Source organism: Castanea sativa, chromosome 7, assembly GCF_040712315.1.
Source record: "Castanea sativa cultivar Marrone di Chiusa Pesio chromosome 7, ASM4071231v1".
Lineage (NCBI taxonomy): Eukaryota > Viridiplantae > Streptophyta > Magnoliopsida > Fagales > Fagaceae > Castanea > Castanea sativa.
The window spans coordinates 11,368,867-11,390,724 of NC_134019.1; the positions used below are offsets into that span (position 1 = coordinate 11,368,867).

Sequence of the window (21,858 nt, forward strand, 5' to 3'; positions counted from 1 at the left end):
ACATAATGACCCCTTGCCTACTTGGTATAAAAGAACCATGGGCTTTGGTGTTGTTTTAATGAAGTAGTCCACTAGATTTTTTTTAGGGCAAGTGACATGGGTTAGATGTTTTCCACAAAGTGACCCGTTTTGTGCAAATAAGGGCTATGAGGTTATCAGTCATGACCCAATCTGTATAGTAAAAGTCTATGGGTCGTAAAGCCCATTTATTGGATGAAGAAAATAGAGTTTATAAGAACCAATCCATGAAGTGAAATTCATGGGTCATAAAGCCCATCTCTAAAGTAGAAAATTTAGTTTGCAAGGCCTATCACATGTTGTGGAGTCATTGGGCTTGATAAATGGCCCACTTGTATGAGAAAACCTTGAGCAACAAAGTCCAACATGAAAAACAATTAATTGGGCTGTGGGTCTTGCCCATCGTTTGCCAATTTTTATGCTTTTTGAGTTGGCATTAATTAATGAATGAGACTCTATAAATCAAGGTCTGAACAGTGAACCCACATCTATTGAAATTTGTAGATAAAAGTTAACTAATAGAGTGCAATCATATTTTTCTTTGTTTAAATTTGCACTTAGGGACTAGGGAGAGTGGGATACATGATTGAATAAATCAATTAAAGGGTGTAATGAGCTAGCTTATTGCTAGTTGCTTTGTAATTAAAAGCAAAACCCAAAAGGAGATTCTTCTATAAGCCAAGCTCTATATCCAAGAGAAGATCTTCCATCTCATCCCCTCTCTCATTCCCAAATTCACTAATTAAATTCATTCCTCGTCTCCAACCCAGCTGTGCTATGCAAACAAAAGATTGGCTACGGTGGTGGCAAAGAGGGAAGGTGGCTGTGATGACTAGTGAGGCAAAAAAGAAGAAATAACTACAGTAAAATATAAATTCTCAAGATTTCAAACGGCATCATGAGAGTTTTATATTGTCAAGGATAAAAAATCTTACCAATCGTACATTCTCGAAATGAAAATTCTCCTTTTGCATCTAATGATGGGAATCTTTTTATATCACAAGTAATACTTCCCAAACTTTTCTTAACTTTTATTTGAGTTTAATTATTTACCATGCATAAACTCCTAAGTACACTTTTTTCATGAACTTCTTCATAACAACTTTGTTTCATGCCTCATTTCATAGAGAACCTCCTAAGTACACTCTAAAAAATACATTTAAATTAAAAAAAAAATCTAAGTGACTTAAAACAATTGATGCAAATAATAAATCAACTTAACACAAATCAAATAATAATAATAATAATAGTAATAAAAACCCAATTTCTTGGATTTTTCTTTTCAGTAAATAAAGAATAGATAAACTCAATAAAATATTGAAGATGGAGACTAACACCCACTAAATTATAAAAAAGTAATAATACTTTTGAAAGTAGAGGGAGAATAAGGGAATAAAACAAAATCTTTAACCTATGTTCTCCCGAAAGTACCAAGGTATTAGTGCAATTATTCGCTTCCCTAAATACATGCATGCTTGACTTTTGTGTGAGTGATCCTCCACATGTAGAAATGTACATTGTCAGCCATCATCCAAGCATCATATAGGTGAAAAAGTCAAGCAAATTGATTTCCTCCCCTTTTTTAGAGTCAACTATATTGTTTATAGTATATCATAAGACACGGATGAAATAAAAATGGATAGAAACACCGTACCTTATAATTGTGTATGGAATACCAGAGTTAGCCAGATATTGCTTAGCCTTTCTATTTCATGCCTATAATTATATGGTAAACAAGATAAAGCATTTGGCCTAGCATTTTGTTTCTATTAATTATAATATTAGCAAAGAGCTGATAACCAAAGAAAGGAAAGAAAAAACAAATAAGAAAAGAAGTAATTGATATTAAAAAAATAAAGGGGTCACAAAAAAAGAATAACTAGTGAAATAAGGGCATAAAAATAAGTAAAATAACTTAGGTGAGTATAAATACCTTGAAACAAAAAAATTACATAAACAATACATGACAACATCCAAAAATAAGCGCAAATGTAGTAATGACCTGTTCAGGATATTCTCCATATTCAAAATAGAACTCAGGCCTTCCAAGTTCCACCTTTGCTTGGATCAAGATCAAGTTTCATCTTCAGCACAGCACTTGGAATGTAGGAACTATGTGGCTAGCATCGCACATGTCAATCTCTTTGTGGCTTTATGCACTTAAATCAAACAACCCAACCAAGTAAATCATCTTGTCAAGTCATAATGTCTAGAAAGACCATCTTTATAAATTAAGGGGAAAAAAAATAATTAGGAGGTAATCAACACTTACATTTTGAAAATTGCAGAGGCCAAAAGCGTTCAACAAGAACTAATTATAAGGCCCGAGCTTTTTCTAGGCTTTAATTGCTTCTTCAGGTCTACTCAAACATTTCTTCTCATTTGAGGAGAAGAAAGAGCAGGAGAACAAACAATGGAATTGATGTTTGTATAAAGATTTGAGAGTAATTATTAAACTTATACCGAAAAGAATTGTTGTTTGATAATATGCATCTGCTCCAAACGTGAGCAATTTTGGGCAACCCCTTGACTCATCTTTGTAGTTTACTTCTAGAATTCTGCATATGGAATTGCATATAAATTTCAAAAACACCAGCATTGAAGAAGATAAACATTAAAAAAGAAGTTCAATGATTGCTAAAAAAGGAAATGTAGAAAGACATACCTAGTGGAAGCATATCAGTAGTTAAAACCAAAATTTGTTTGAATATTTTAGGACCTGAGAAATTTTAGGCTAGTCCATTCCGAGATTATTGGAATATTTTGGGACGTGGGCAATCTTTGTCCAATCCTCTCCAATTTCCTTCTGGCATCTTTGCTCTAAGTGGGGACATTTACGGATCAACAGGTACTGTAATGAGGTGAGGCGACGCATCCCTTCGAGAAGGGATGTCAAATTAGGGCAATCTTTAATTTCAAGGTTTTGAAGTGATGTGAGGTTGCCAATCCATTCCGGTAAAGTCATCAAGCTGGGACATTCGTAAATCGAGAGTTCTTGGAGAATAGTAACGAATTGAAGATATGCAGGAAGAGACTCGAGTTTAGAAATTTTTCTGAAAAGCAGAGACTGAAGGCACTTAACATTTTGAAATTTTGTACCATCATTGTCCACATCACTAAATAGATCAACTTCCTCGCAGTCCCTAATGCTCAGCTCCTTAAGAGAGGTGAGATGTCTCAGAATTTGAGACAGAGATGTGGAGCACCCCTCAATAGTTAATTCCTCGAGAGAAATTAGGTTTTGAAGCCACTCCTCTGGCAAAGACTCTTTGTCTAGCATATCCCACAAAAACAATCTCCTTAATTTGGAGAGAGGAGGGAAGTGAAGAAGCTTCAGCCGTATTCATCTTCATCGCCATTGTTTGTTGCAATGTCTTCCAGCTAACCCCTCTTAAATCAAGCTCTTCTTCGAGATATGGAAACAATGGCATGGAAGTCAACTTACTACAATCAATTATAGTCAAGCAAGAAAGACGGGGAAAGGAAGGCCGTGACATGTGTTGGTGATATTGATGACTCCATGATGATGATGATGATGATGATGTGGATGTCATTATTGTTGCATCGCCGTTATCAACAATATCCCTCTTCCACCATCCCTTTAGATTAGGACATTTTTGTAGCGTAAGTGACTCTAGGGATGGAAAAAATGTTGTCAATGATGAAGCAGAGACTTCATTGGTGATATCCAAGTCTGATATGTACTCTAGACTACGCATTTCGTAAAGATATATATTTCGAAGAGATGGGAATTGATACAATGGTGCCAAATGTTGGCATTTCTTGCCATAGTGTATATATAATTCACTAAGATTTGTTAGCGAAGAAAGCCAATTTGAAAATCTCACACCCCCGTACCATTGTACAGACAAATATTTTAAATTTTGGGGTGGTTGTAGGCCATCTAACAAATTTTCATCATCACCAGCGTTGATAACATCATCAAGCCTATCATTCCATCCTAATGACAAGTCACTGAGATGCTGCTTCTCCTTCAAGTTTGCAGCCTTTGCTTCTGAGATAGCATCTTTTACCGATTCCAAATTTTTAATCTCTATTTTTCCTCTCAAATCATTTAGCTTGTTCAATTCTGCTAGTCCACCACAGTGCTTGGAGGAACCTGTGGGGTCATTACTAAGGACAAATAAGGATAATGTTTGAAGAGAAGTCAACTGCCCAAGTTCATATAGCATATGAGTCAAATTGAAACATGACTCTATATCAAGATGCTTGAGGTTGACCAATTTTTGAATGTCTATTGGTAACTCCTTAAGTTTCACACACCATTTGAGTTTCAATGTGTGCAAATTCACCAATCTCGTAATAGAACTAGGGAGAACTTCAATATCATTCAAGGAAAGGTCAAGATACTTTAGATGCATCAACTTACCTATGATATTTGGCAATGTCTTAATTTTTAAGTCATATAGGTCTAATGCACGCAAATATCTAAAAGTAGAAATAAGTGTTTTGAGAACTGATTCTTCCACTGGACGATACAATCTATGGCGTGTCAATAAGAATGTTTGCATCTTTTTTGCTTTAACCAATGAGTTTAAATTCTCTTCAAAGAATGAATCATTCTTAAATGCGCACGATAGATGACGACTTTTTTCATTGACATTTTTTGCATTAGAATCAACTAATGTACACTCAATCCTTGAGATAGAAAATGCAAGATCATGGACTAAATCATGCATCTTAAACAATGTATCCTTGTACATGGAGCCACCTATAAAATCTACTTGGAAGAAGGACCTCCAGTGTAGCTCCATGAAGTACTCATTGGCAATGTCCTCTAATTGTTGATTCCCCTCTGGTGACTAGATAAATCCTTGTGCTATCCATAATGGTATCAATTTCACACTACTAATCAAACAATCTTTGGGAAACAATGAACAATAAGCAAAACAACACTTTAAATGTAATGGGAGATAATCGTAACTCAATTTTAGAACAGGCAAAAAACCATCTTTTATTTGAGTTACATTCATGAGTTCATTATTCTTAATATCTAACCATTCAACTCCTGTTTTTTTAAAGTATAATACTCTTCCTATTGTCTTTATAGCAAGAGGCACACCACAACATTTTTCTACAATGTCCCTTCCAATTGCTTCAAGGTTAGGATTGATGGTCTCTTGCTTTTTTTCAAATGCCATTTGCTTAAATAATAACCAAGATTGATCATTTGATAAGCCTTTTAAAAGATACGGTGAGATTGTGCTAGTAATATCTGCAACCAAGTTGGTTCGTGTAGTTATCACCACCTTACTTCCCTTTAAGCCATCCAACAAAAGTGTTTTCAAATTACACCATATTTCTTTGTTCTCATTCCACACATCATCCAACACAAGTAAGTACTTCTTTTGGTTGAGACTTTTGCGAAGTTCAATTTGCAATTGATCCATTTCAAGGTTGTTAGGACTTGTATGGTTTGCCGATGCAAGTATCTTTTCAGCAATTGCTTTCACATCAAAGTCATCAGAGACACACACCCATATCTGCAACTCAAAATAAGCCTTGACCTTCTCATCATTGTATATATATTGAACAAGTGTGGTCTTCCCTAGCCCCCCAATTCCTACTATGGATATGAACGAAACGTTCTCCACCACATCAAAGTCCAACAATTGACCTATGATGGCCTTCTTATCCTCCTCTCTCCCAATAACGTCTTCTTCACGTACAAATGAGTGAGTCTGGTCCCTCTTCCTAGTCACAACTGTTGTCCCTAAAGGACGCTCTACCAACTGGAAATCGTTCCTATCCCTTGCTATACCATTAAACCTCTCCCTTATAGTCTTTATTTTGCGAGCCATCTTAAAACCAAAAGCAAGTTGATTTGAGCTAGAAAAGAAAACGCGTACCTTCTTTGTCATTTTACTACCACCCATCACATTTTGCCGCAAAACATAAGTGGAGAACTCGCTCAACAAGTCATCTGCATCAAAAACTGCTTCTCTGAGCTTCATAAGCCAGTCCCTAACTTGACGGTTCTGGACCTGCTGGTCCTCTGCATCCTCAAGAACAGCTTGAATGGTGGAAACAGTGTTTGACATTTTTTCGAGGTCATCTTTGAAACCCCAGATTGATCCAACCTGTTGGAGAGTGGAGGACCCCAAGCTCTCAATGATCTTCCGCACAACGCCATACAGGATTGCATCGGCCATTTCTTCTTGTTGGGTGAAAGAAAACGCTGATGAGAGATAGACAAGAAAGCTGAAAAATGTGGTAGAAAGAAAGAAAGAAAGAAAGAAAGAAGATTAAAGTTTTGTAAAGGCAAGACTGCTCAATTTCGCTTCTTTAATCGCACTGATTGATGAGGATTCCGCGTGAAGAATAAAGAAGTATATTTGAGTTTTAAAAGCATTTGAAAATATGACCGTTCACTGTCAAAAGTAAGTAAATAAAGTTTTTAATGACTGTTCTTGGGACGTTAAGTGACAAATTGCAAATTTAATACTAATACTCCATTGCTATGTGCATGTGAACATTTGACTGTCGGTCAATAATGATTCCGCGTGAAGATTAAAGAAGTATAATTGAGTTTTGTCAATTTGATTAAATGCATGTGAACATATGATTATTGGATTCACAAAATTCGGAGCACTAAGTTTAGAGTGACTGTTAGTGGGGCATTGGTGACAAATTGCAATTTTTTTTTTAAATGTTTGGAATCTTTTTTCTTTTTCTTTTTTTTTATAAAAGATAAAATTTCTACTCTAACCTAATCTAAGTGTATATGTGTGTGAAACTCCCTCTTGGAGACTTGAACCCTGACACTTGCCCCTCACACTCTACAAGCACTTATACTTGTGGAGTGACCATCGCACCAATGGTATACGGTGGTAAATGTTTGGAATCTTTGGATAGTTACAAGTGGGATTATTTTTTTTTTTAACAAGATAGAAATTCTACTCTAACTTAATTTAATTGTATGTGTGTGAACTTTCTCATAGAAACTTGAATTCTAACACTTGCCTCCGCGCCTCTAAAAGCATTTATACTTGTAGAATAACCACTGCACTAATGCTATGTTTGGAAGTTTAAGAGAGAGGAGAGTAGAGTAAAGTAGAGGGAAGGAGAGTAGTGGAGAAGAGAGTAGAGGAGAATGGTTATCCTCCACCTTATTTGGATGTTTTTAAAATTAAGTAAAGGGAAAGGGAATAATTAGTCTTTTCATTTGTAATTTTTTTAATATAGTAAAGGCAAATTTGGTAATTCATTTGGCCAAGCATTTTTATGCTCCACTCTCCCTTCAAATCTCTTCAATTTGGGGGAATTAAAAATGAGGGGTCCGTTAGAAATAGTTCAAACTCCTCTAAAGCCCTCCAAATCTCACTACAAAAAAAAGGTTCTATAGCCGCGTTTTTAAAACGTGGCTATAGGTCAGAAAAACGTGGCTATAAGACGATTTGGTCTATGGCCGCGTTTTTTTAGGCCGCGTTTTTACCCATGGCCTAAAATGCGTAACTATAGCCTAGAGGAGTCTATGGCCACGTTTTTTTAGCCGTGGCTCTAGACCGGGACCAATGGCCACGTTTTTTTAGCCGTGGCCATAGGTCAAATATTAATTGCCTGGAAAAGAGATTAGTCGCGTTTTGAACGCGACCATAGTTGTGAGCTGAAGCCACGTTTTTAAAAACGCGGCTTCAGCCCATTACTATGGCCCCATTTTAAAAACACGGCTATAGCCTTGTTTTTTCCTGCTCTCCCTTTGGCCATGAATCTTCAACCCCATTCTTTTCCAGAATGAAAGACACATAGCCAAAGGATGTTCTGATTTTTAACACACAGCACCACAACTTCTAAACAACTAGATTTCCAATTAAACCAAAATTTGATTGTAACAAACTCAATTGGAATCTACTTATTTATAGTGATAAGAAAAAGGGTATAGCAAATAAAAAAAGGCAAAAGGGTTCATGTTTTTAGTGTTGCAAAGACAATGAGAGACCCAAAAGGTACTAATAATAGCATTGGCTGTAGGAGAAACTATACTAGCACTGGCAATCACAATATTATCAGATTATCCAACATGCAAAAATACATTACCTCAATAATATCAAATTGCTTGTCAGCTTCAATGTAAATACAACCCTTTATATGATCAAGAGCAAATGCAGATATTATCTGAAGTTTGGTACCTAATGATTTCAAGTCTACATACTTCTGCATAAGACAAAAAGCTGAATTCCTCTCACGTCCAACCTACAGTCAACGAGTTTCAATCAAACACAACACAATGGAAAGCTGAACACAAGGGAAAGAGAAGTTTTAAAATAGGCATTGTGAATTATCAAAACAATACTCCGAGTACCACACCATGCATTTAACTTTCTAGATGGTTGGATCTCTGGCAGAAGGTATAATATTATTTCTATCAATTGCTCTTTTGTTCTCAAAATCATCCTCGCCATATCTGATGAAATTAGAACCATCCTTGTAGCGTTCTTCCATCATTTTATCAAATTCTTCCTCATTCATCTCCTCCTCTTTGGGAAAAAGGGGAAGGCTCTGAGCTTTTCCTGGTTCCTTGTCAATTTTTGACTCTATCAAAATCTTCTTCAGCAAAATCTGTTCCCAATGATTAAGAGAGATGCGGAAGATAAATTAAACATGCCCACATTGATCAAATTGCAACGTTTGAAGAAAAAAAAAATTTATTATTATTTTTTGGGTGGGGGTGGGAGGGGTATTAATGAACAATAAACCCAAGTAAAATTGATCAAATTACATTGTGCCATCAGCACTACTGTTCTAGCCAGAAATCAAAATCCAGACTGAATAACCAGCAAGAAGACCATGCTCTTATTTATTTTTTTTGGTAAGTCACACATGCTCTTGGTGGGTCTTGAACCCAAGCCCTCCACCCCAACACCCCCCCCCCCCCCCAAAAAAAAAAAAACCTTGCTCTAACAAGTGGAGGTAACATTTGAGCTAGACCTCGTTGGAAAATCATGCTCCTTTGTCAACAAGTGTTTTTAAGTTTTTAACATCAAGTGGAGCAAAGCATTTATCTTCGCATCAAAATCTTTTGGTGGCACCCTAAATTTATATATAAAACAATATGACACAGTTGTAGACTAAATGCAATAAAATAGTGTGATAGAGTTGTACTCTTAACGCATGTAATGTGCAATCAATAAGCGAATTCACTCGTGATGGCACATGCCAGGCCAAAAGGATTGAGCACAAGAAACCTTATTTCAATTCAAGTTGTACACTAAAATCATAGATCATGACCCATCTTGGTATAAGTTACGTAGAACAAAAAAGCCTCCAAATTCAACTCCATTAACTATATGTTACATAATCATTTTGGTTTCAACCAAAGTACTAAAATGTACATCAATATGCAGAGACTAACCCACATGTTTCGTAAAACAAGATACAATTTAAGCAAGATGCCACTTTCTTGGATGAGATCACAGCCATAGATTCATAAGGCTGCCACATCATAACAAATTAAAAATTTTACGCTAACATACCCCATCAAATTATTATATTTATTTTTCAATTCACAAACTTGAAACTGTGTATAAACATGAATGAAGCATTTAGATTGGGAAATTTTGGAGATAAAAGTAGTTATTGTATGGGCGGCAAACCTTGAGGGTCTCTACCTCCTATCACCATTGAACTCACTGGAGGGGGGGCGGGTCTGGCGAAGTGGCAGCCCCAGCACCCGCAGAAGCTAGCATATTTGCACCAAAATGATTAAAAGGAAAAAATGATTATAGCAAAAAATCATTGAATGAAATTATATCTTATATGATATTCCCAATCGATCTCTTTTTTTTTTTTCTTTTTTTTTTCCTCACAATTCTTTTACATAATATTTACTGAATCTACTGCACCTACTATGTGATCACTTAAAGCAAAGTTGTTAAGGACAAAAGAGTGTTAGAAAAGACAAGGATTGGTTTCAGAAGTTGACAAGTAACAGTGAATGGCAATGGTGTAATAAATTGCAAAGATCAGGCAATTAATTTCATGGCTTGGATCCTAACTGTGGCCTATATAGTTCAATAGTACAAGCCATTTTAGTTCATGTTCTGTGCTCTCTCTTTCCAAATTTGGTCTCTCTCTCTCTCTCTCTCTCTCTCTCTCTCTCTCTCTCTCACACACACACACACACAATATAATAAGTGGTTATCTTTTATAATATTTAAACTATCTATAACAATGTTTTCATTGATTTGATATATTAACTCTTGTTTTTGTAGTGAGTTAACGGTTGCTATACTTTTGAGGCTATAATAAGCAATGAATTTATTAACATGGTCCCTTAGTTAATTTGGTAAAAGAATATATATGGTACCTTAAACAGTAGGTATGGGACATTATATTTATTAGATTTGTATTTATGGTATACGACATCATATGCATGCATTCTTGTCAATATCTTCTGGCTGTAAGAACTAAGGAAAAATGGTGCAGGTAACTATAGCTAGGGTGAGTAATCACTTTTATAAGGACCACAAAGATATCTACAACCCTAATTCAGAGACTTTATGTATGGTTTAATTAATGACCAAGGGTCATAGAAATTATTAATCTTATATTTAATGTAACATGATTCTTATGCACTATGATACTATTTCATACCCATAGTATAACACTCAAATCAGTGATAGCCATATAATCCATGGAAATGATCCTGTTAGAGATTATTATTCTTTTCTAGGCAACATGATTTTCATAACCAAATGATACTTTTTCATACCTATGTATTATATCACGCAAATAAGTGATAGTCATGTAATCCATGGGGTTGATCTTGTCCATTTAATATCTTCACTAATCTAAAAGGTGATGTTATGATTCTAAAATTATCTTTCATTACTTAATGGAATGAAATTTTTAAATTACATAGCACCGTACACCTTTAGATATATGAAAAAACTAAAGTTTCACAAGGAAATATACCCTTTTTATTTGGAATCAAATGTAGAGTATCCTGATCATGATTTAGGATTAAAGTCATCTGATTAGACACAAGCTATATATATATCGTAGAGTTAGATTGAATGTGGGAAAATAGTATTGATCACTGTATTATACTGAATTTCTTTCTTATTTCAAATTAGATGCTAACCTATCTTCAATTAAAAGTTATTAGTATTTAGACACTAATTTAAAAAAAAAAAATCATTTACTGATTTACACACAAATGAAATAATTATGGACCCTTGTTTTCTAGATTTTCAGCTTTTCTTTTCTAATACTTCAAATATTTTATATGTTATCTCTAAGAGGAAGCAACATAGTTAAAAAATATATATTATAAGTTTTAACAAACTAAAAAATAACTAAAACTTCAAAACTTTGATGAGAAGCAATGCTTTTGAAGGAAATAAGTTGGATTAGTCCAACTGGCACCAAGCAAGGTCCTTAAGTAATTGAAGCCTCTGGGGATTAGTACAATAATTTTTGTTGTGAGTATTACACTTTTTCAAAGATACAAATAGTAACTTTTACGTTTTACCAATTTCTAATAAACATTTTTAAGTTAAAAGATACTTTCTTAATTTTGGTGTAATTTCAAAAGTTAAACCCACTTGAAAAGATCTAGATTCACAAAACCAAATGTTCAAAAAAACCAAGTACCCCAAGAATTTTTTATCTTTTAACAAGAATTAGGTAATACTTAAGTTGGTAAGATGTTTTCTAAGTTAAATAGACAGTGCTGCCAAAAACTTACTTGAATGATCCAAGTCGTGCTGTGGTATATGTTGCTTGTCTGAGTAGTCCAGCAGATAGCCCCTGCTCAAAATAATGCAATTAGAATCATTAGACCAACTAATGTGCTTTTGTGTGTGCAATGTGTGTGTTGTCAGACGGGGGTGGGAGGGACCAAATATCAAGACACAACACATAGGTACAATTTGAATCAAACAAATCACAATAATTACGTCCAAATCAAATTACACCATTAAGCATGTAACCCTTCATTAGCCTCTTATTCTGACATTTAAACAAGCACCCTCTACATAAATTCATACACCAAACTAAACAACGGGCAAATACTTAACACAATCCAAACCTTATAGCTCATTTGAAAATAATGAGGATATCACCCTAATGTACACACTATATGATAAACTTAAATCCTCAACTAAATCATTGTAAAGATCCATTTTTTAATATAGATCTTGAATAACAAGCCAAGTTCGATACTTGAAAACACAAACATGTCTTTATAGCTGAGACAAACAAATCATATTGTATAAAAATCCAAACTTTTTATTATTTTGTAGAACCAAACCTTGTAAAAGGCACCAAAGCCCTCCTCCTTAAGCATGTTCCTCGCAACCGAGCCTGCTGATCCCTGACCCAATTGAATCCTCACCTATACCAATCCAAAAACGAGAAACAATAACAAATCCAACATAAATTAGTACCCATTAAACCATACTACACAAATTAGCAAATAAAAAAAAATCCCTTTAAATCACAGATCTAAAACCCGTCAGAGAAAACAAATATGCAGCACAAAAAGATCAAATTTTTTTTAAACGGTGTCAATGAAAACAGAGAAACAGAAACATGGGTATTGATCTAAACATAAAAAGGACTCACCTTGATCATATCGATGGGTTGGATGACACAGGTGGCCAGCATACCAGAAGTTCCACCATTAACAAAAGGTTTCACTGTTGGCCACACACCAATGGGCTTGGCTTTCTTCTCATCACCCATTCTTGGATTTGAAAGAATGAGTGGTTTGGGAGCTCAAAAGGCAACGCCGGTGTGTACGATCGGTGGTGGAGATTCGGTGCCTTGGGGGTTTTTTTTATTTTTTTGAGGGTAAGGCTTTTTTCCGCCGCCTCGGACTTCGGTGCAGGTGAGGGTGGAGGCGGTGAAGCGGCGCTTGGTCTGGAGGTCAGTGATGATGGTTTTGGTTTGGGTTTCGTGGGAACTGGGTTTGAAGGGCTTAGACAGAAGAGAGGAAGGGTCTCGCGTTTTGGGAAGGGGATTTTTTTTCTTTCTAATTTATAGTATATAGTTTTTAGCTCCGTTTTTTAAAACGCTGCTTCAGGGATTCTTGAAGCCGCGTTTTAAAAACGTGGCTTTAAGGTGACTATGGCCGCGTTTTTTAATAAACGCGGCTTTAGGATGGGTCTGAAGCCGCGTTTTAAAAACGCGGCTTCAAGACATTTATTAAAAAAAAAAAAAAAAATTCAGATGGGTCTGAAGCCGCGTTTTTAAAACGCGGCTTCAGCCCATTCCAGAAAAACGCGGCCATTGGTCCAAAAAACGCGGCCTAAGACTTGGGCTTGGGCTGCGTTCGCCACACGCGGCCTGAACTACAAGCTGTGGGTGCGTTTTTTAGAAACGGGGCCCAAGTAGGGTCTTAGGCCGCGTTTTTGCAAACGCGGCTGAAAAAAACGCGGCCTAAGACCCGCGTTTTTTGTAGTGTCTCTCCCCCTCTTTCTTTAAAAAATATCCAAATAAGGTAATTTAATTACTCTTCCTCCCTCTACTCTACGCCCCATCCTTCTCCCAACATCCAAACTTAGCATAAGAATGAATACCAAGTACCAACTGGTTGAGAGGTAAAGACATACACAAAGAACTAACCATATACTATATTTTAGCTTTTAGACTAAATATTCACAGGCCATAATGATTCTGGTTGTAGATTTTAGTTTTTCTATTAGAACGTCGGTGATTATGAGGATTATTTTATATTATCTTATCTAGATTCAAGACATATTGATAATTATATATTTTTTAGAAAAATTATTATTGTATACATTTGCATAAAAGTGTAACATAAATTTATTTAATTTATAATGTAAATCTTATAGTGATAGTATATTATCCTATTTTTAATATTGTCCTAAATTGCCAACTTCCGATCATAAACCCCTTCAACTTGTTTTAGAATTCAGATGACAAGAAATTAAGGTTCTATCGAAAAAAACATAGACCCTTTCGCTTTGAAGCGGTTTGGCTGAAGGATGAGCATTTTGTGGAGATATTGTTAAGCTTTGATAAGGCACCGATGGACAAGACTCTCCTTAAAATTCATAACTGCAGGCTGCAGCAATTGATTTGTCTCTTGCAATGGCGGCTCTATAAATATTTTTGAGGGGGTCATTAAGAAACTTAAATTAAATATAATTTAATAAAAATATAATTTGAATATATCTAGTTATTGATAAAAAAATCGCAAAAACATGAAGTTTACAATTTCTTTCTATGAGTTTTTAAAATCGTTACATGATAGTTTATTATCAGCTATCATTATTTATTGTTAATGTGGCTAAGTGTGACCATTTTATTTTTTATATATCTTTTTTTATTTTTATGCAATTTCCATTATCTATTTCTCATTGTTTTTATAAAAATATTTTAATCTAAATGACAAAACTCAATTCACTTGCATTGTATTAATTATTGATCAACACAGCCACACTTATACATACATAAATAATATACTAAGTGTATATTTAACCGATGAAATTCTTAAACAATCACTAACTTTATAACAAAAAGTTATTATAACATAATAATCAATGATATTCACACGTGTGACAAAGCCTCTATATTTTCTAATTATTAAATTATATAAAGTTATATTATATTTATACTAAACATGAACATATTCAAATACATCACAATTCACACAAATAACATTATAACAAAAAAAAAATAACGCACATATTACACACAAATTATATAAATTTATAATAAATAACGAGACACTTACAACTCACACTCTTTAATCTTAGAGTTAGAAGATACCGAGATAGTCAAATAGAGAAGAGAGATGAGATGAGATTCATTAAAGAGAGATTTATGATTTGTGTTGTTATTTGATTTTGGACTACGCTAATATGTGATTAAAGTGAGCAAGATTTAAGTCAGGGTGTGCAATAATATTTTTAACGGTAAATTAAACAAATAAAAAAATATTATATAAATAATTTTTTTTTCTTTTTTCAAGTTAGGGGGTTCATTTGAACCCCCCGGAGTAGCTCAAGTGCCGCCCGCCCCTGGTCTCTTGGAATAAATAAAAAAAATATTAGCTAACAGTTTCATTTTAGTCCAAATCTCAAATCTGACAATTGAAAATTTATACATTGAATTTATTTCTCAAAAAATAAATTGATCATCTAACCCATTCCTGTGGCCAATGATCCCTCCAAAACGTAAACCCCTCTTTACATAAAAAATAAACTAAACATTATATATTTATAAAATAAAATAAAAAAAACACCAAGTGTTACTAGTATCATTTTGTTTTTATTTTTTCCAAGTCAAATGATTGTGTGTTTGATTTTTTTTTTTTTTTATTAGAGTGATTATGTGTTGACAGTTTAGTTGTTTGTCATTCAAGATTAATACTAGTTTGGGACTTCGAGATTTAGGTGCTATTTTACTGCTCTTTGGTTTACATAACGGATCTGGTTTTTTTTTACTTGGCAATACGTTAGAAAAATATTGGACATATTATATAACATAATGCTAAGCAATTGAGGCTTTGTATTTTCAAACTCTGTATGTTTGGAATCTTTCAATTTTAATATTTCCTTTTACTTAGCAACACTAATAGGTTATATTAAGTAGAATAATATTGGACATATAAAATATAAAACTTTATTTGAATTATAGATTATAGGAAAGTTAACTATAATTTTTTTTTTTTACTTATGAATCTTGGCAAAATTAGATTTCACAATAAGATGGAAAATGATTTTTTAACAAAGTCTAAGTGTTGTACAGGGAAATTGTTGTGAAATTATGCAAAATCAATCATAAATGTTTTTTTTTTTAACATCAAGTTCTATTTTATTAGATGATTAAATGAAAATGTATTAAGAAATAATTATTTTGGACTTTTCTTTTATTTATATTTTGTTAATATTGAATATACAAAGTATAATTATACTTTTGCCAATTTCAACAGATGAACAAATTTTTTTTAATAAAAATATTAATCAAAATTCACACTTAATCACTAGACAATTTTTTTTTTGTTTGACATCACAAATAAAAGCAGTTATTTCAATTTTTTATTGATTGTGCAGCCTCAATTAAATTTATTCATTTTCTCTCAATTGCATATACCTAATAAGGTATTTCTGAAGTTCTGTAAAGGGAATCAGATACAAATTAATATTACAATTAAATAAAGAGATAAATATAGACTGCTCATATAGTTTGAATCATATATTGAATGTATTCAACATGACACTACCATAAATAAATTTCCATGTAACACATTTTGAAAATGTGATCTCTATTGAATTATTTTACCTTATATATTTAACTTCATGATTACAAAAACCTTTAATTACATGATGAAATGCACCTCCAAATACAGGCATATTTCTACATTTGATGGACCAGGAGTTTGATGAAGTTGTTATTGAGAAAAGTCAGCATAGGGTGATTTTTCTTTCTTGAGAATCAATACCCTTTCCATAACAAAACTTTAAGATTATATTTGTTTAGATTAATCGTTGGATAGTGACTTTGGATGTGTGTCAGTTGTTCTATCATCTATGAACAAGATTTGAGTTGGTTCATTGATTTGATATCAAATCATTACACTCAAAGCTATTGTAAGTAATCTAGATATCAAAAACCAGACTTTATATATATATATATATAGGAAAAACCACACATAACACATTGATAGTTTCATTTTTAGTTTTTATCCCCACAAATTTCATAAAACAAGTTTTGAAATTCTCTAGCATTTTATTAAAACTGAAATTTCTTTGTTTTTCTTTTTTTTCTTTTTTTCATTCTACCCATTTGAACTTCAAATGAGCTTCTTACGAACAAAAACATCTTCTGCTCATTTGAACATTCTTCGTGAAAAGTTTCTACGAGTAGCCATTTGGTTTTCTTAAAAACAGGGTTTTTACTTGGTATAAAAGAACCTTGGGCTTTGGTGTTGTTTCAATGAATTAGTCCACTAGATTTTTTTCTTTTTTCTTGCAAATGACATGGACTTAGGTGTTTTCCACAAAGTGACCCATTTTGTGCAAATAAGGGCAGTGAGGAAGGTTATCGGTCATGACCCCAATCTATGTAGTAAAAGTCTACGGGTCGTAAAGTCCATTTATTGGATGAAGAAAATAGAATTTACAAGGTCCAATCCATGAAGTGCAATTCATGGGTCATAAAGCCCCTCTAAAGTAGAAAATTTTGGCTTGTAAGGCCCATCATGTGCAGTGGAGTAATTGGGCTTGATGAATGGCCCACTTGTGTGAGAAAACCATGAGCAACAAAGCCCAACCTGTACAAACAATTGATTGGGCTGTGGGTCTCGCCCTAATTTTTATGTCTTTTCAGTTGGCATCAATTGATGAATGAGACCCTATTAATGACCAAAGAAGAAAAACAAGGCCTGTAAGTGTAACAGTAAAAACACGCCTATTGAAACACAAAACGCAAAAGAGAGATGCTTCTATAAGCCAAGCTCTATATCCAAGAGGAGATCTTCCATCTCATCCCCTCTCTCATTCCTAAATTCACAAGAATAAAAAAAATCTTACCAATTTCACATTCTCGAAATGAAATTCTCCATTTGAATATAATGATGAGAACCTTTTTATACCACAAGTAATACTTCCCAAATTAAACTTTATTTGAGTTTAATTATTTACCATGCATAAACCCATAAGTACACTTCTTTCAAGAGGACTCTGTTTTATACTTCATTTCGTAGAGAACCTCCTAACTATACTCCTAAAAATACATTTAAAATAACCTCTTCTTTTTTTCTTCTGAGTAACTTTTAAAATAATTAAGGCAGATAAAAAATCAACTTAATACAAATCAAATATTAAGATTTCTTTGAGTTTTTTTTTGGTGGGGGGGGGGGGGTAAATAGAGAAATAGATAAACTAAAAAGATAGAAGTTGGAGACTAACATACATCCACTAAATTATAAAAAAGTAATAATACTTTTGAAAGTAGAGGAAGAATAAGGAAATAAAACAAAATCCTTAGCCTATGTTGTCCCAAAAGTAGCCAAGGTATTAGTGCAATTAATCGCTTCCCTAAACACATGCATGCTTGACTTTTGTGTGAGGGATCCTCCACAAGAGCCACTTGCAATCATCTCAAACTAGCATTAACATTAAAGCTTAAATGCATTTAGTGACAAAGAAAGCCACAACAAGGGGACCAAATCCAATTCAACAATCAAATCATTAAAACTCATAGATGACACGAGAATGAGCTCATCTTGTCATTTAACCATGGTTGGTTTCAAAGTGTGGAGCTTATGGTCGAAGCCCAAAACCAATAACAACTCAAAAGCCCCAACAAAAACACTTCCACAAAGCAAAGCACTCGTTCCTAAAGTATAACTTCACGGAAAACCAACCTTTCTCTGTCCAAGCATAATGACTATAGTCCAAGTGAAACTTAAGACTCTCTAAGGCAAACCATGCTTGTGAAATACAACTGTAGAGTTACAATTGGTTTGTAACTAGCTAAGGAGAGTTAAACTGAATAAGGAAATGTATTAACAAGGGATCCTCTCTCTCTCTCTCTAAGTGAACAATGGGCTAAAAAAAACACAACCACCAAAACACCATGTGCATAGGGGAGAAATCAATAATATCCAAACTTCCATATGCTATGACTTCTCTTACATGACACGATGTTATATTTAAGGTTCAAACTCCCACATAATACACCAAGAGTTTAGCAAATCAACTGGGTAGCACTTCTAATGTTTCTAACCAAATATTTAAGGTTTAAATTCTCTCATCATTTATTATTGATGTAAGAAATAAAATAATGAAGACATAATAAAGACATAACAAGGCGAGAAGAATCTAACTTTAGGAACTCTCTTAGATTTTTCTAAGCCCCAAATTCACTCCAACCCCAATTATTTATTTCCAAATTTATTTTATTTGATTAGAATTAACATGGGTTATCAAATTAAATATATTTTTACTTAGGTCAACTAGCAAAATCTTTTATCGTCAAACAGGACTTGGAGTTAGAGGGGACGACTCTGCTACTAGCTGTGTGCAGCGGCTCCGACCTTTGAGTCTATTGCTTTACTACTAAGATTTTTTGTTTAAAATTTTTTAAATGGCCAAGTAGTTTGTTTTGGGTAAAATAGAATGACTGGACTTAATTTTTTTAGTTTTGTTATTGACAATTTTTGTTGTTGAGCTAATTTTTTTGAGTTTTTATATTTTGTTTTAGATTTAATCTATTAATTTTTTATATCCTTTAAAAGGTGAAAAATGCTAAAACTACAAATTTTTTACAAATTGCTAATGTGATGAGTGGTTATTGATACATAAAAAGTGATGCAAGTATACAAACCAATAAGAATTTGCTATCTCAATAGTTTGTATAAACATTGTAAAAACATTTTTGGCTATAAGATTACTTTCAAAAGAATTGATGGCATTATTAAGAGGGGCAAAGTGTAATTTTATTGAACAAAATTGTTAAAATTAGTACTTATTAATATAATAATATTTTTTTAAAAAAATTTAGGGGGGGCCATTGCCCCCTAGTCCAATAACAACTCTGTCCATGTCGTCAAATAAGTGATATATAATTCAAACATAATTCCTACACCAAAAACCAACTTATATTTTAACTTAAGGACAAAGTTTAGCTACAAAATTGGTTGTAACCTTAGGTTACAAACTCACTTAATAAAATAAATATTACTGCATATTTTGAAAATCTAGCCGTTGAATTGCATGTTCTTTACGCTCTTAATACACATGTCAAATTTTGTGTCAATCGGATATTGTTTACTATATAATCTATAAACTTATATTTAATGCATAATTTTAAATTATAAGAACTTGCAAATTAAAAATGTATTGATGACATAGCTATTGATCTTTAATTTTCTTGATATTTTACAAACATTGGGGATATAAGAAAAAGATGTAATCCAATGGTTGATTTGTCAAAATTTACCTTCAATAAAAAGATATTGAGTGAGTTTGTAGTCTAAGACTACAACCGATTTTGTAGCTAAACTTTGTCCTTAACCTAATGATAAGAGTAACTATCATGAAATAAGATGTCATAACCACATCTGTCATTTTATCAAAATCAAATCAAATGCATCTCACTCTCACGGTCTCACCTATAATGGGAATGGACCAACTCGTGGTTCATATAGTCACATCACATGAGGGCGAGAGCCTAACCAGTGACTTTCAATCTCATTTTCTACGTTGATTAATTCAATTGTCTTGACAAGTACGCTGCTTCATGGTCACGCATGGAAAAGATGCTCACGCAGTGTATAAACTATAAAGTGGTGGCATATTCCTTTTCTTTGTTCCCAACAAACTCAAAAATAACGAAACAATGAATTTTAGATAAAATAAAGGTTGGCATATCCCTATATATATGCAAATTATGCAATCATCGTAATTAATTGGTACAAACAAGAGTGCTACATATGCCCATCAAAAAAAAAAAGAGTGCTACATATGCAGAAGGCCACAGATATATACGTGAGAACCATTTCACTAAAGAAAATCACTTCTAGAATCAGTATAAAGTATAAACTAGTAAATAAGCATATTTTTCTTTTCAATAAGTAGTCAAATAACACAAAAAAATATATATATATATATTTTTTTTCTAATAACTGTTAAAGTAACAAGTTCTAATTGATATAGAATAAAAGTGTTGTCATTGATAAAACTATGTGAAAATAATGTTACACTAATCATATAAAATCTGTCACCTTAACAACTTGTGAAAAAAGATGTGAAACTTCTTGTGTCATCCTTGATATTATTTATATCTTTTTCCAAATTGCTTTCTTTAGAAGAGCACTTGATAATTAAGTCCATTGAGATTAAATTTATGGGGTCCATTAATACCCTCTAGGTTCCATTATTAGGGAATGAACAATGTTCTTCTAGGGTTTTGAACATAAAGAAACGAGTTTTAATTAAGAACTCTAAAGGTCTTTTTGAAAAAAAAAATTAAGTTTTTTTTTAGGGAAAATAACAATAAAATTAAAATTAAAAAATAAAAACTTCACAATCTAATATTCATAATTTCATATAATATATATCCATAACCTATTTTTGAGAATCAATATATATCCATAACCTTTTTTTTCACTATAATTTGCTAAATTCTCATAACACAAATTAGTTTTTTAGTTAAAGTTCTATATCACAAATGATTTATTACTAAAACTTTAATGTTAAAGTTCTACTTCCTACATTTATTCGAGTCTTGGTCATATTCCTGGGACTATATATATACTAGTGCATTCGAGCTGGCAATCATTACGATGAAACTGCAAGCTAGTAAAGTGTTTGTCATGAACCCAGTGGGGTTGGCCAAGTGGTTGGGCACTCGATTTCAAAGTGGTTGTCTTGGGTTTGATTAGGAGCTCCCTAGTTCAAGTTCAGGCACTAGCACTTTGAAAAAACTCTTTAAGCCAGCGATTTATCCCGTCATGGACTCATTCGTCGCGAACAGTAATTAGTCTTTGGTTAAAAGTTTTGAATAAACATATGGGAAACTAAAAAAAAAAAAGTGTATGTCATGCAATAGGTACGTGGAGCCTGTTCTTGAGTTGATTGTTGCTGTGGAGAGTGGATTATTCAAGAAGAAGAAGATATGATCATCGTCACCTATATCTATATGTTGGTATAAAAGAATGTGCAGGGAATGGGCACTATCCACTAGCTGATAGAATAAGTCAAAGAAATGTGACATCCAAAACATGCGTAGATCTGTTTTTTTATCTCTTTTTTCCTAGCATTATTGGTACAAACATTTTATTATTCATTTCTTCTTCTTTTTTTCTTCTTTGAAAATATTGACGGTGGTGGATATAAAATG

The 21,858-nt window shown here is 33.3% G+C and overlaps 1 pseudogene; it reads right to left on the reverse strand.

Annotated features, from left to right (window-relative positions):
- Positions 1-1,740: 1,740 nt before the first annotated feature.
- On the reverse strand, positions 1,741-12,986 carry LOC142642077 (disease resistance protein RGA2-like; annotated as a pseudogene).
- Between the last annotated feature and the right edge of the window lie 8,872 nt (positions 12,987-21,858).